The 16,503-nt window shown below is 41.0% G+C and overlaps 1 protein-coding gene across 2 annotated transcripts in view; it reads left to right on the top strand.

The window, feature by feature from the left end:
- ARHGAP24 (Rho GTPase activating protein 24) overlaps positions 1-16,503 on the top strand; it is a 744,099-nt gene that overhangs the window by 247,190 nt on the left and 480,406 nt on the right. The gene's annotated exons all lie outside the window — the stretch shown is intronic.

The raw sequence follows: 16,503 nt of genomic DNA, 5'->3' as shown, positions 1-16,503 counted from the left end.
AGGCAAGGGAGGGCTTACAGGACAAATACATCAATGTTGTTGGCTTTAAAGAGCTTATTTTAATATTGTTGAGAGAGAAGTTAAGTTTGTGTGGATGGACTGGTCCTTTTCTATGAAACACGCAGTGCTCCACTGCAGCACAGGACTAGAGAAAAACTCCCAGGAGGAGCTGTGACCTAGGGGACTACAGTTTGGACTCTGACATTTTCCCGGTTGACGTTGTTGTCTTCTTATGCGTTGCTTCTGATGCTTTATTGTGTGTCACACCTTCATTTCCTCCAGGCCAATCAAATAGCAACAATCTCTTCTCGTGTTCACTGTATTTAGCATGATAGGGAATATATAGATTTTTCACTCTCAAATGTGTTATTAAATCACAGGTAGAATAAAATATTAATAAACAACAATAAATTCTAACATCTTGGGAGGTGATTTACTAGGGATGGTACTGTCTGGTGTAGAGGGGAGAGGGCAGAGTTTTGCAGAAAAAGTGAGTTTCAGGAGGATTGTGAGTCATGAATAACACGTGGTAATCCAGGACAGTTCTTCCCTTTGCTCTTCTGGGCTCTAGCAGGAAAGAAAAATTTTTGGATTCTAAGGGTACTTGCAAAAGGAAAAAAGAAACATAATCCGTGTTAAAATGTCCCATATCTTCCATTTACCCAGAACCTTCTCTAGGCTGGAAACCCTGTGCAGCCCTGCACGAACCTCCTTCCCTCTCCCTGGCCAGTGACCTTTCGGCCATGTGCTGTTGGGGGTCATCTTGTTTTCCAGCATTTTGGAACCCGTCAATGTGAATGACGTTCTCCACTGACGAACAGACAACAATGGAGACAACCAAGTCTTTTCTCATTTTATGCCTCCCCCGCATGTCCCAGACGCAAAGGAAAATTCACCTCAAATTTCTCCTCAGAAGCTCTTGCCTGCTTCACAACTGACTTGTAGCTAGTGAGCACTAAATAACACTTTATCTCTTCCTGGATTAGGTTTCCAGTCCTGCCTCTCCAAAAAAACTTCAAAAAAAAAAAAAAAAAAAGAAGGTTTTGCGATGGATCTAGAATGACCCACACACTTGTGCAAGACACAGTGGTAATATCTGTTTATTGAACATTTCATACGCAGATGATGATGGGGGACGATTGTGACAGGTACTCTAGCCTTCGCGGACAACTTTCATTGGCTGTTTGCAAAGCCAGTCGCTACTAAACTGTCTTCCCTTTTATGCTAATGATGGCTGTCGCCATCCTGATGGGAAAATAACTTGGCCACGTGGTCTTCTGCTCTCAAGGACTCCATCTCCAGATGACCGTATCTAGGCTGACATGGAGAATTGCAGAGTGAAGGGGAAACCCTTTCTCCAGGCATTTCCCCACGGCAGAGGCTGGGCACCTGTTCTGCCTGCTTGTTCTGCCTCCCGCAATGCCGCATAGCCCTCTTCTGGTGCTTTGACTTCCTGCATCGAACTGCTCCGTCTCCTGGGTGCTTATTATTTGCATGGACTTTGAGCTTCTTGCCATCCTCTGCTCTTGGATGTTTGCCTATTTGAATTTGGACTCACCTGCTGCCTACTTACCTTATTCACAGTTCGCATGGAGACTGCTTCTTGGTCTGAAAGCCCTAAGCCTGGATCTGCTGCCACTTCTGAATATAGACGGCAAGTGACTTTTCTAGCAATTAAATGTCAAAATTGCCTGTCTCCAAGAGGACCGTTGTACACCGTGGTCTTTCCTTGTGGTGGTAGCTGCTTTGCTTCAGTTTTCTCTGGGGAGCTTCATCGGGTGAATTTCAGTCTTTCATAGATCTGTTTCAGAATCTTGATGTGTGCTGGATGTGGGCATGAGAAGGCATTACCATTTAAGAACTCACTACTGATTGGGTCATTATTGGTAATGAGGATGAGGGTTTAAGGTGTTTCATTCAAAACTGGAAACAAAGCATAGTATGGTTGGTATACATGACAGCCAAACTCCAATTTTGCAATGTCAATGCCTGTTTCTGATTCAGGTTTGGGGAAGTTGGACGAGAACGTGGACTAAAGGAAAAAGCATTAGGTGTTAGAAAGACTTAGGTTCTCAGCCTATTCCTGCTTATTCCCCAGGTAACTTTAGACACTTCTCTTAACATCTCTGAATTTCAGTTTCTTCCAGAGTCTATACTTTTGGTTAAAGAATCAAGTGAGACAAGAAACGCAAAAGATCTAGCGTAATCCTTAGACAGAAGTAGGTCCATAATAAATGTTGGTAACCTGTACCCTCTCTCATCAGACTTCTCATTCTTTACAGGGCTCCTGCTCTGAACAAAAAATTGATCATGTCTATGTCTTGCTTAGATCCTTCAGTATCTTAGAACAAAGTAAAAACTCAGAATGAAGATAAGACTTCTTAGCATGGACACAGTATCTGACTTGACTCACGAGGGTCCCTAAATGCCACGGTGCATGTGTTTGGGAGGCATTCTGTCTTCCCCACTTCTCCTCTTTAGTTTTCCAGAACACTTTGCCTTCTAGTATTTTCCCCCATTGCCTATTTACAGAGTTAGAGTTGAGAGTAGGTTGTCCAGGTGGAAAGCAACATAAGGCAACATAAGAACTGAGCAAAGACTTGAATGGATAGTCAGTTTTTGTGCTGGAAGGATAGAGGCTGATGGGATGTCAGAGGAAGAGATTAGCATAGCTTCTGTGAGTGCACAATATACATTGTGGACCACGCCCACAGTTCCCACACAACTCCTGGGCAGCAATCATGAACGAGATCACTCAGGTGCATGGTCAGAGGTGTCAGGAGAATGTCTTTGCCCAAGGCTGAACGTTGCTCTATCGTGATGACTCAGGTGCATGGTCAGAGGTGTCAGGAGAATGTCTGCCCAAGGCTGACTATTGTTCTATCATGATCACTCAGGTGCGTGGTCAGAGATGTCAGGAGAATGTCTGCCCAAGGCTGAGCCTTGTTTCATGTCTCATTCCTTCATCTTCACCCTCTCACCACATCCCTTTCATCTGCTCTGTTTCTCCACATTGGGGAATTCTTTCTAGACTAGAGTTAAGTGATCTCTACATCACGATGTATTCTCCCCAATTCTATTGCCTGTTTCTACCAGTCTGACCCTTACCCTAAGTCGTAGGCTTTTGAACCCATACGAAAGCCATCCTAGACATTCTATCTCAGGAATCAGGGCAAGCATGCCAATGTGAAGGTGGGAGGTCTCTGAGAAAGGCCAAGAGGGAGGAGAGGAGATAGGATGCAGGAGAACTGTCATCTCGTTTCCTCTTTATCCTCAGCAGTCCTCCTGGCTCTATAAATCTAGCCTGGGTTATTTTTGGACTGGTCTGTAAAAACAGAGATGAGTAGTGGAGAAAAGATAAAAAAGGAAATTATAGGGATTCCAAGGATAGGATGGGAAGTACGATTAGCCATTTGGCTAGACAGCCCTTTACATGTGAAAAATTGTGCATAAGTCAGTTGAATATATATTAAGAACTGCCTCGTGGGAAGGCTAGACAGCATCGTGTTTTCTTAGACTAGATATTACTGATATCTGACTCAATCTATCAGCTTTCCAAAGAACATCTTTGTGATTTTTGTGTCTGAAAGCTTTGTCTTTTCCAGCATTTGCCACAAGCGTTCACAGTGAACCTAGGTGGCCAGTTTGGTTCTGTAATGTCCTGTCTTCAGGCGTCATGAAGTCAAGGTCTCAGAGAACACTGGGGGGATGAATGAGGTGGGTGTCTTCTGTGGATTAAGATAGAAACGCCATGAAAGACGATCACGTCTGAATGACAGGAATAAGAGCCTTTATTTGTTAAAGGTGTTCCCTGTGTCGGGCGTTGTGCTCTTTTGGTTCACATGCAATAATTCATTTCATGTCCCGTGAGGTACCAAAATGACACTAACGACTCCCAGCTGAGAGGACACACCTGTGAGATGAATGGGGAGACAGGAGTTCACATCTGACGAGCAAATCTCTGGCGGGGAGAACACAGATTAACAAGGACCAACGAGACTGAATCCAGTATTAGAACATTATATATATAGTGGCAGGAGGTCAACCAGCAAGTGAACAATAGACTATAGAAGAAATTGGTGCCAAAGACTAACAAAAAATAAGAATCTGCAGGGAAAACGTATGTTTCTTAGAGAATAGGTGGGTCGGCTTCCTGTTGGGAGTTTCTAGGAAGTCACTTAGCACTGATGACATTTTTGCAGCATCTCATTCCAGCCTCTTGGCCCCTTTTGCAATTCCATTGGGTAAAACACCTATGCAGATTCTGGTATGTGTACTTTTCCAGATTTTGTGGAATTATACTGTTTATAGGGGACCAGATTGCATTGTACATTGAGGTTTGAGCACTTTCATTTTTAAGCAATGCTTATTAACTCCAAAGGATCTCAGATGCCTGCCAGGTTCATGAGTATATTATAAAATGTTTGGACTTCTGTCCTTAAAATATGCAAACATCAGTATGTGCAGTCTTCATGCCAGAGCCTGGTGAGCTGTGACAGGAAGCTGGTGGTTAGGCAGGAGGGCAGTTGAACTCTTATTGGAACATAAATATATTGACGGTTTCTAATGAAAGACTAATTGATGGTAATAGGAATTAGTCAATTTTAATAACATAATTGGCTCCTTATCACTATAAGCAATTAAAAAAGAGAAAGGTTTAAACTTCTAAATTCTGTGCTAAAAGGTCCAAGGTTACACTGAGGTTGTAGCATAGTTTGTTTATTAGCATGATTAAAAATAATGATGAAGTTAATTAAAATTGAATTATAGTGGAATCATCTCAACAGACTCATGACAGCCATTGTAATGAGTTCTATTAAAAGTAGCAATAATAATTAAGCTATTTTGAAACCAGCTCATAAGAAATCTATTGTGCACACTTCTCTTAGGTTCCTGTTGATAAAACCGTAGTAGCAGGATATTTAGACGGCGGACTCCAGGTTTGGCTGTGGCCCTGACTGCTCTGCAGTGAATTGTGTAGTGAATTCATGTCATGCCCGCTGCTTGGCAGAGTAGCTACAACCAATGTATGTTCTTTATCCCTCTCTGCACACCTCTCAGCCTTCAAAGAACAATGGTAACACTACAAGTCTAAGACGGCCACGAGTCTCTTCTCTGTGTCTGACTTGTGGTTGCCACAGGGGATGGGTGGGATGGACTGGGAGTTTGGGATGCAAACTACTACATGTGGAATGGATAAGCTACGAGATCCTGCTGTATAGCACAGGGGACTTTTTCCAACCTCTTGGGACAGAACATGATGGGAGATAATTATGAGAAAAAGAATGTATATGTACATTCTTAGAGTCATAGGTCTGTATGACTGGGTCACTTTGCTGTACAGCAGAAATTGGTACAATATTGTAAACCAACTATAATTTTTTAAAAATGTAAGTAAAGCTTCCAATGTAGTACAATTTAAAAAAGAAAAAAAAAAGATCTTAAGGCAAAGGTTCTCAGTCTTTTCCCCAATAACGGGAGACTCTTTAAATGCCGACATATTTAAGACTCTCCTTACATACATATAAGCAGTTGTATGTTTAGTATCCTATTGATTCATAAAAAGTATAATGACACAAAGCTCTGTGATGTCAGCAGTAATCTGCAATTTATTAGTCACAACTTTACATACATAGGGGACATATTAGTGAATTTTTTCTGAGTGTATAGAGCTTTATTTCTCAGACGAAGCTGCTGTATTTTTGTCCTTTATTTTCCTTCTCTCCCCAGGATAGAGCCATTGGTTTTGGAAATCTGGAGTGAAAAGAGATAGGCCCCCATGCATCTGCAATTTCTCCTTGGGGTGTTGATCTCAACTCAAGAATGGGTTACTATGTAGATATCAACACACCTGGCATCTATTTGCTCTTGCCATGAGAAGGTTTTTCTTTTAAGTTGTCGTAAAGCTCTGTTTTATATATTTATATTTGCAACTGGAACAAAATAAAGCTAAAAGAAGAAGGGAGCTGGATATTTATTCTTTGTCCCTAATTCTGTGAATATTGGGAATTCATATAATGAATAATTAAAGGGCTTCTTATATAGATAAATAAATCTTGACTTTATTGTGCTCAAGAATGATCAATGATGCTATAAACATCACTCCATTTAGATAATTTATTAATCTTATTGCAGCCTTTTAAGTAAATACTTCATTTAAAATTTTTAAAACCTTGTAACAACTCAAAAACTACACAGATTTCTGATAAATATCCATAGGTTGACTAATTAAAGCTCATTAGTTATTTTTATCATATTTATTGTAATTTGTTTATTAGTGTCATTATTTATTGCATAAATTTGTCATGGTGCCCTAGGTTGTTACAAAGCTTTTGTTCTGGGACTATTAGTTTACATTGAGCACAGCGTGCTTCTCCCCAGAAATGACTATTTTCAAGGGGGATCCCTGCAGCTATTGAAAAATGCAATCATAAGGTCACTAATCTTACATTGATAAAGTACAAATGCAAATTTTTATTATTAATAGGTTTATCCACATATATCTGGATAAAAAATCATAAGCAGTAATTACAAAGTCAGCATCGTTATAGCATGGGTCAGTTTGTACCATATTCACTTAAGAGTACTGACTTTTTGGCCTATTGGACTTTCATGATTAGAAATTATTTATTGGAGTTCCCGTCGTGGCACAGTGGTTAACGAATCCGACTAGGAACCATGGGGTTGCGGGTTCGATCCCTGCCCTTGCTCAGTGGGTTAACAATCCGGCGTTGCCGTGAGCTGTGGTGTAGGTTGCAGACGCGGCTCGGATCCCGCGTTGCTGTGGCTCTGGCGTAGGCTGGTGGCTACAGCTCCGATTCGACCCCTAGCCTGGGAACCTCCATATGCCGCTTGAGCGGCCCAAGAAATAGCAACAACAACAACAACAACAACAAAAAAGACAAAAAAAAAAAAAAAAAGAAATTATTTATTGGAGTTCCCGTCGTGGCTCAGTGGTTAACGAATCCGACTAGGAACCATGAGGTTGCGGGTTCGATCCCTGGCCTTGCTCAGGGGGTTAAGGATCTGGCGTTGCTGTGGCTGTGGCGCAGGCTGGTGGCTACAGCTCCAATTAGACCCCTAGCTTGGGAACCTCCATATGCTGCAGTAGCGGCCCTAGAAAAGGCAAAAAGGCCAAAAAAAAAAAATTATTTATTTTATTTTTTTGCAAAATAACCTCTGACTACTCAATGGAACTCTGTGCAGAAAAGCCTAAATTTAAGCATTTTAGTTCTATTTTTGTTTTTGTTTTTGCTTTTAGGGCCATGCCCAAGGCAAATGGAAGTTCCCAGGCTAGGGGTCAAACTGGAGCTGCAACTGCTGGCTACACCACAGCCACAGCCACAGCAACTTGGAATGTGAGCTGTGTCTTCGATCTATGTCACAGCTTATGACAACACGGGATCCTTAACCCACTAAGCAAGATTGGGGATCAAACCTGCATCCTTGTGGATGCTAGTCAGGTTCGTAACTTGCTGAGCTACAGAGGGAACTCCTGCATTTTAGTTCCAGTGTTGATCTTTAATAAAGTTAAAGTAGTCTTTCCATTGTAATATTAACATAAATCTTTAGTATTAACAATTTTAAATTAATATAATCTTTGTATGAAAAGTGTATCAGTTAGTTTAAATCACCATTTGACTATTTTTTAATAAACCCAATGGGGTACATCATGAGGAATTGAGTCATTTTATACATGGCAAGTACATTAATCTTAAATATTTGTTTTATAATATTAATTTATAAAAAGCCTAATGAAATGGACATTTTTACAGTGATCTTCCAAAAGGAAAAGAGAGATAGGGAGGGGGAAAAAGTAACTTAAATCACTTTTAAGCCTACATATTACATTTCTCTAACTTTTGTCATTTGGGCTTAAGTAAATATGGGAAACTTCAACCCAAATGTATATTGCTTTTAGAATTTGATAAGCAGTTAAAGTTAGAGATTAAAATAGAAGGAATTGGTTTGTTGTTTTAAGCTTTCCTCATGTAATGTTCAATCCAGAAAAATATTTAAATGTCTGTAAACTGATTTTCAAAGATTAGGTACTATCACTAAATTTCTCTCATTTATATATAAACAGTGAGTGTTTTTTTCCTATTTTTTGCCACTTCAAAGCAAGAGCTTCTGTGCAGTGTGTGCTAAGAAAAACCCACCTGTTGAGTACCTGGGCAGTTTTCATGTTACATATGTTCATGTCTCTGGCCTGTACAGCAATGTGCAGAGAATTTAGACACATGAGCAAAAATATGAGGTCTGTTAAGATATCTTTAAATACTGACATATATACTTTAAATACTGATATCTTTATATGCTGACCAGAGGCTAGCGTCTGTCTAATGTAATGATCTAACATTACCATATGAAGAGTAAGCCTTTTCTTGGCCTGTGGAGATGTTGCCAGCAACTTTCAGAGGCCAGATCTGAGCCAAGAATAAATGTCTATATTGTAGCATCTTTTCTGCCTTACCTTCGAAGAACAGGAGAAACTTACTCTAAACCTTGTGAGTTCAGTCATTCTCAGTGATTGTATGCAAACTTCATGAAGGCATGGATAACATCTGAATTGACTTTGCATCTAACAAGGCCTTGCATTTGTGAGGTGTTGAACAGTTTCACCTGTAAAAGGAACTCCCATGGACATAGCAAGCAGATACTTTCTTGAATTTGCTCATTTCTCCCAATATTATTTGTCTTCATAAAATTACCAGTAATGGGCTTAACTACACTGCCCTTCTAATTCCTTGTGTTAGGACCTGAGCATCCACAGCAGCTTAAGGGGCTTAGGCAGGGACAAAGATGGTGAAAGTTTACATACTGCTTAAAGTCTAGGCTTTAGACTTCAGGCTTTGAGTCTCTGCCAGCAAATCAATGGAAACCCCCATTCCATGGAGCCTCCCACTTCCCCTTGGCAGCGTATGGACCACAGTCTGTCCTCTCCTTGGGAGTTATTGATAGTGTCCTGCCACAAATCCCAGTGCTACTGTCCACTGTCTTATCTGGTGACTCTAGTGTGCCCCAGCATTGGACCTAAAAGGCCAGGTGTGTTTGATTTTACTGTTGCTGCTTCCACAGATGCTGAATATACCCTCAGCCCCCAGCCCAGACAGCAGAGGCTTTTTCAAAGCGGATGTTAAATTTATTTAATTGGGCCTCCCAAAGCGTGGTCTCATTTTCTATTGTTTGTTCATTTTTGATACTCCCTTTCCTAAGGAGCTCGAAATCATTTCCCCCCAAGTTTGATTAAAAGGACATTTGAATGGGCTCATCTTATTATGTCCACCCAAAAGCATCTTTCTTCCTTGAAAGTGCATTGATGTCTTGGGCTGAAGTCTTGGTGCTTCAGTTTCTATCTCATTGGAACTTTTCCCCATTAGAGCCATTCGGAAGCCTCTTTCACTGGTGTGTCCATTATCAAATAAAACACACCAGACAGAACGTCTTCGCTGAAGTCATCTAGGACAGACTGCTCAGCATCTAGAAACCCCACCGTGGTCCTCAGCCTCAACCCAGCTCATTCCCACCTTACTCCCGGCCTCGCCGCTCCCCTCTTGCAGAGTAAGCTTGTTTGCTCTCATTTTTAAACCTTGAATAAAGCTGAGCAATTTGGGAAAAGGGAGAGGATAATGATCTTTTTAGGCCATCTATCCGGACAAAACTCTACTTAAAAGAGACACATGCACCCGCATGTTCATTGCAGCACTATTCACAATAGCCAGGACATGGAAACAACCCAAATGTCCATCGAAGATGATTGGATTCGGAAGATGTGGTGTATATACACAACAGAATACTACTCAGGCCTATTTGGTTTTTGCATGTACGCGCGTGTGTTTGTACGTGGGGGTTTCTGCTTCTTTGTTTTATCTGCATAATGGCCCATATCTTCAACCGCCTTTTAGTTTTTGTCTTCTCGGAATAGTCACCTACATATTTTGAAATTTTTCAGAATCACATTATTTTCATTGATTTCCCAGGAAATTTATGTTTGGTGATTTTTCAAAGGTTGAGGAACTAGTTATCCTCAAATCTATTCCTTACATCATTTGCCTCTATCCGTTCTTATGCCTTAAGAAGCAAACCTCTGATTTCAGTCTTTTTTCAGTTTCACTTCAAGATCTTGAAACCAAGGTTCATTTCTTTGGAACTCATTTTCAAGTTTGTGATTTATCTAAACCACTTGCTTTTCTTCCTGATATTTCTGCCTGCTTTGGGGCCAATTCACTCTTCATTAGCACCTACAACAGATGGCGAGCCCAGAGAGAAAGAGAGAGAGCAGTTAATTTTGCTATTTTTTGGAAGCTTGAATAAAAGATTTGGTAGGATAGGACATTAGCATTAATACCTAAAATGGGATTTAAAATGAGTCTGTAGGAGGATGACAGTTTTCCTTCTCATAGAAGAATGTCATGGTAACACTTGACCAGTATAAGCGACAGGTGAAAGGGAAATTGGGCCATCTTTTTCATAGGGAGATTCTGCTGCTGACGCATTAATAAAAAGAATCCATAATTTGTACTCAAACGGCCTGAATTCAAGTCTTTTTTCCAGCCTTCTTTCTGTCCGTTTTCTCTTCTGTCAAATGTAAGCAATAACAGATTTTTCATAAAACTGCTGCAATGAAAAGATGCCACATATAGAAAGACACTTCAAAAACTGAAAGGAATGTTTCTACTATTTTATGGTTATCACTGTCATCTTCTTCATTAATAGTGGTGATGTGTTTGAATGGATTATTTTGATTCATTCACACTTACCTAGTTTTCAGGCAAGACAGTTTAAGACGTTGATGGTTATGGCTGCACTCTGTAACAAGAAAACATTTTATTCTCTTTGATAATCTCATTGGTTTTAGTGACACAATGCTGGCTCTGCGTCTCTAGTTAACAGCCCAAACCAGGAAAAAAACATTTACTCAAGCATGGGATCAATTGTGCCCAGTATCCGAGGTGATTAACAGTCTTGATAGCTCACCTTTGTATCTTGAGTGTATGTTTCCTATCATTGGGAGAAGAGGTCCGTGATGAGGTAAAGGTTCTTCTCTTTAAGTCTCAGATTATTTGAAACTAGATAAAGCAGGCAATGCCAAGGGGAAGAAACAAATGGAAAAGGAGGCAAAATTAATCATTTTGTTTGTTTGTTTGTTTGTTTGTTTGTTTAGGGCCACACCCTTGGCATAAGGAAGTTCCCAGGCTAGGGGTCAAACCAGAGCTACAGCTTCCAGCCTATGCCACAGCTCCAGCAAGGGGGGATCCTTAATCTGCTGAGCAAGGCCAGGGGTCAGACCAGCAGCCTCATGGATACTAGTCTGGTCTGTAACCCATTGAGCCACAAAGGAAACTCCACAAGTAATCCATTATTAAAAGAGCTTGGAATATGATGAAAATAGGAGGAAATGAGTATATCCTAGACAAATGATAAGGCTTGGAATTACACTAGTGCAAGTGGACACATGTAAAGAACATATTGATAATTTGCTTTCTATCTGCTTACACATAAGACATGGCAAACCTTTTTTAAGTCGCATGTAGTTTAGATAGTCTACAAGTAAATAGTTCCTGGGAGCAGATGGTTTTATTTCAATGGCAGTGTTTATTTTTTATTTGTATTTTTTGTAATAATGATTTTTATATTTTCCACTATAGCTGGTTTATAGTGTTCTGTCAATTTTCTACTGTACAGCAAGGTGACCAGTCACACATACATGTATACATTTTTTTCTGACAGTATCATGTTCCATCATAAGTGACTAGATATAGTTCCCAGTGCTCTATAGCAGGATCTCATTGTTTATCCATTCCAAAGGCAATAGTTTGCATCTCTTAACCCCAAATTCCCAGTCCATCCCATTCCCTTCCCCTCCCCCTTGGCAACCACAAGTCTGTTCTCCAAATCCATGATTTTCTTTTCTGTGGAAAGGTTCATTTGTGCCGTATATTAGATTCCAGATATATGTGATATCATATGGTATTTGGTTTTCTCTTTCTGACTTTCTTCACTCAGTATGAGAGCTTCTAGTTCCATCCATGTTGCTGAAAATGGCATTATTTTGTTCTTTTTTATAGCTGAATAGTATTTCAATGGCAATGTTTAATTTTCTAAACAGCATAAACTTAATGAGAAAATTCCAACATGAGAATAAGCTTGAAATCTACAAAAAGATATGTGTATGGAAAATAAGCCCATCTTACTATTGCTGAGATACTCAAATGGAATTAGATGTTTCAATATTTTAAATTTCATGCCTTTTTTTAATATTAAGAGCTGAGTCCACAAGTGGGGAGTTACGTGTCTGGTGGAAGGTGTGGGTGTGCGTGTGGGATGCGAATGTAGACGGTGTGTGTGTAGGGTGGGCGTGTGTGCGTGCTTGTACTCATAGAGAAAGGAGAGCTGGGCTGAGAATGCCAGGAAGGCAAGGTCTCAGAGAAACTGTGAGTCACCAAGTTCAGGGAGACTCTAGACCAGTAAGGGAGAGATTTAGAAATGACCACTGATACTACAAAGCAGGAGATTTTTCTGGAAGCTGACTGGGGGCGGGGATCTGCATATCCTGGAAGGGAGAGTTTAGTTTTTTAACAGAATCCTGTAAACTCTGCAGTCTAGCTCTAAGAAGTATCAAAGAAAACCATTATAACTGGAAATGCAGGTTTGAATCTGGAGCCCAAGCAAAGAGGATCTTGCTTTGGTGAGGGCCGAACCCTATGTAAGACACACACACACACACACACACACACACACACACACATTAGATATACACAAAATGTTAAAGTACTTATCTCTGTATGGTGAGATCGTGGCAGTTTTTAATTTCTTCTTTTATGCTTCTTTGTAGCTTCCCAATTTCATGAGTTGAACATACATTAATTTTGTTATTAGACAAAAAAATAAAAACAACAAACACTATTTTAAAACTAAATTTATTCAATTCTTTTTTGTGTGTGTGTGTACCATCTAATCTGAAAACCTAGGGCAAAATGGAGCAGGACACTGGCTGCCACCAAAAATATATCAATTCAATAAGGGTACACAGAGATGGATGCTACTGCACTCCATTCAGGATCCAAGTAGGCAGGTACCATGCTTGTGCTTCATTTTTAAAGCCCTTGACCGACAGCAGACCTGTGATTGAATTATCGAGGTGCAAGGAATCCACCAGCACAGTATCCCCTGTCTCTTTTGCACTTTCTCTTTTTATTATCTCTCACAAGGATTCAGTTGCATATTTTTGGTTCCAACATTTTAATAGTAGGGGCACTCCCCCTTTTCCTGAATCATGTGATCCAAAGTATTGGGGGGATGGTGGGCGTGAAGCTCCCATAATCTCTTTCCACTTTATTTAGCCAAGACAAAACTGGACTTTCTAAAAACATTAAAAACTTCCACCAGGAAATTAAGAGAAGAACCAAAGACAGATATTTTGAAACAGACATGCCTTAGAGGACAGCCTTCTATGCTAATTCTGAAATCAGATCTTGGCATAGTCCGGGACCCACACAAATTCTGCATTGTTGGTGAGAACCCGAAGGAAATGTTAGGATTTTGGCAATTCTCAACTATTCAGTTTTGTTACTGTGTTTTTTGCCCTCTTAGGAATTTATGTTTTCCCAAAAGAAAACATAATTAAAGAGCCCCGGTATCTGATATTAATGGACAAGTGGGTAACATCACAATACGTTACCCTATACTAAGGTCTTCAAAGAATCTGGCAAGGACTCTTTACAATTTTTAAATTAGTAAAATGCATTAAAACAGTTTTGAATCCATACTTGTTTAATAGTGCTCTTTGACCCTATGTTTGAAATATAAGACAAAGTCACGGTACAAACTCTTGCTGAGGTTCCCCTAACTAAGTTCTAACTAAAGTGATGAGAAGGAAAGAGTGTCCAAGGGGCTTTGTTTATGGATGCTTTTCTGTCCATGACTCTGGCCAAGTGTAGTAAGGCCATTATCTGCTTTCTCTCTCTCCCCCTCCTCCCTTTTCTCGCTCACCCTCTATTTCTTTTCTAAGGTCCCTGAAATCCCTCTGGTCTTGGAAATATTACACATCCCTCCTGTAAATCTCCTTGTAAAGACCTCTAAAACCTTGCCTGCCTTTTTTTTTAATTAATTAATTAATTATTATTATTATCATTATTATTATTTTGTCTTTTTGCCATTTCTTGGGCCGCTCCTGAGGCATATGGAGGTTCCCAGGCTAGGGGTCGAATCGGAGCTGTAGCGCCAGCCTACACCAGAGCCACAGCAACGCGGGATCCGAGCCGTGTCTGTGACCCACACCACAGCTCACGGCAACGCCGGATCGTTAACCCACTGAGCAAGGCCAGGGATCGAACCCGCAACCTCATACTTCCTAGTTGGGTTCATTAACCACTGAGCCACGACGGGAACTCCTTGCCTGCCTTTTAGACTGACCTTTAATAGACTTTCTTTCTGAAGATGTCTATGATTTAGGAATCCTGAAAAGTTAGCCCTTACTCCTGAAGCATTTGTGGGTTTTATTCATCAGAAACATGACTTTAACTCCGTTGAGCTGACTGGTCAGATTCAGCCTTAAGTGATGCCTTGGGCAGGTTCTCACCAGAGCCTCTGGGAACTGAAGGACAGACACCAACTCCCTGGAGCCTGTATCAGTCCCATTGACATCTCTGCTGGTTAGAATCTTTCAAGTCTCCCGTTTACAAATTTATTTCTCCTTTAAAGTTGCTACAATGTGTATGAGGATGTCTTCCAGTCCCAATGAAACCACAAATAAGAGAGAGAAAACATAGTATACGGACTGGGAACGGCCGAGTGTTTTCTAGTTCAGTTTATACTCGGCGGGAACAGAGATCTTTGCTAAATCCCCGAGGAGCTTCTAGGAGACAGTGCTTGCCCTCTTTCTGCAGAGAAGTGGGAGGGGGAACACAGAGCTTTGATAGATAGCCTTCCTCAGTTGCTTAATTGTCAAGTGGCAGTCTCCTGTCCTTCAGCTGTACTGCCTAATTTAAGATAATCACACACGTCACAGACAGCAGGGGTGTTGGGAGAAAGGGTGGAGAAAGAGCTCAGGAGATGTGAGGGGGAAAGTCCTGGATGCAGGGATGTGTCATAAAAACCTGTCTTCACTTTTTAGGGTGAGGACAATCCAGCAACCACTTTGCGTGCAATTTCGGATTGTTTTGAGTCTACACTGCTTGTAGCGATAATGGTTAGGTCCTGAAAGAGGTTCCTTGTCTTTTTTAAATGTCAGGATCTTAAATCATACCTGTTGCCACTTGTGTTCCCGAGGATCCAATTCTGCCCGTCAGCATTTACCTACCAGGGTGCAGGTGGAGCAGGTAAAGCCACATGATTTGATGAAGTTCATTTATTCCTAACAATTAGAAAATAAGCAACTTTGCTTCTGGTTAGAAATCCCATACACATTTTTAAAAGAAAATGCCAAAGAATCACCCCCCCACCCTGCAACACAGAACCAAATTTGATACATTAAAGGGTTGAGAATTCTCCCACCAGAAAAATCAATTTTCTAATGGGATATCAGGCCAGGATGGGGTAGATCACCAGGAAGAAAGACTCAAAACAAACAAACCAAAACCAAAAACCAAAAACAAAAACTGGAGAAAGAAGGGTAAAAGAGAAAAAACACGTAAGTGTCCACCCTGACTTTTCTTGCGGTGTTTTTAAGTCGGAATGTGTGTTCTTCCATATCATTGGAGAGCCCTAATGAGCACATTCTTCATGTCTTCAAGAAATCGAGTGATGATGTGAAACCATCTAAAGCAGAGATCTTTATGAAGCTTTTTGAAATCACTAAGTTGGTGTTCCAGGTAACCGGTACTGTCCTGTCCGGGTTTGAAAGAGACCTTTTCTGCTGGTGGGAAGAGAGGGGGCTGCGTCAGCAAAGTGTTTACTAGTCTGTCCTCTTCGGTTCACACTGGGTCATTTTGAGAGCTCTTAAACTGTGATGAGGAAGTAATCATGCTTTGAATTTCTCTAAAGCTCTAACTAGAGGGCATCCATCTAAAGAAACAGCTCTAGGAATACAGGTTTAATGACCCAGCTAATTCTGATTGGAGAAATCAGATTTTTTACGTGGGTAGGCGAGAGAAGCAAGTAAAACCTTGAGGGGTTTGGCGGAAGGCACCCAGAACTTACTTATATCTCCATGTCTCTATATCATAAAGGAGTGACTTCCCTCCCCCGCCAAACAGGCAAACAAACACAGAAATGCAGAGCTTCTAGGGGGCAGGAGGTTGTATTTTCTGCCCTTCTCCGCACCCACAGCCTCAAGTCTGTGATCAATGCGTGTCTATGCTATACCTGAAATAAAATGAGTGATGCCAGCTGCCGAGGCAGCGAAGCAGGGCTCTGTCTGGCCATAGGGGAGCTGGGCGCCCCGCGGGCCGTGTCGCTCAGGCTCTAAGCTAGCCTAGCAATGAGGCCCTCGGGGAGGACAGGGCTCCTCCAGCTTCCCCAGTAGTGCGGCTCGAATCATCTGAAGCTGCCAGTTGCCAAATG

The sequence above is a fragment of the Sus scrofa genome, chromosome 8, assembly GCF_000003025.6.
Source record: "Sus scrofa isolate TJ Tabasco breed Duroc chromosome 8, Sscrofa11.1, whole genome shotgun sequence".
Taxonomy (NCBI): Eukaryota; Metazoa; Chordata; class Mammalia; order Artiodactyla; family Suidae; genus Sus; species Sus scrofa.
This window is presented reverse-complemented; position numbering and strand designations above follow the sequence as displayed.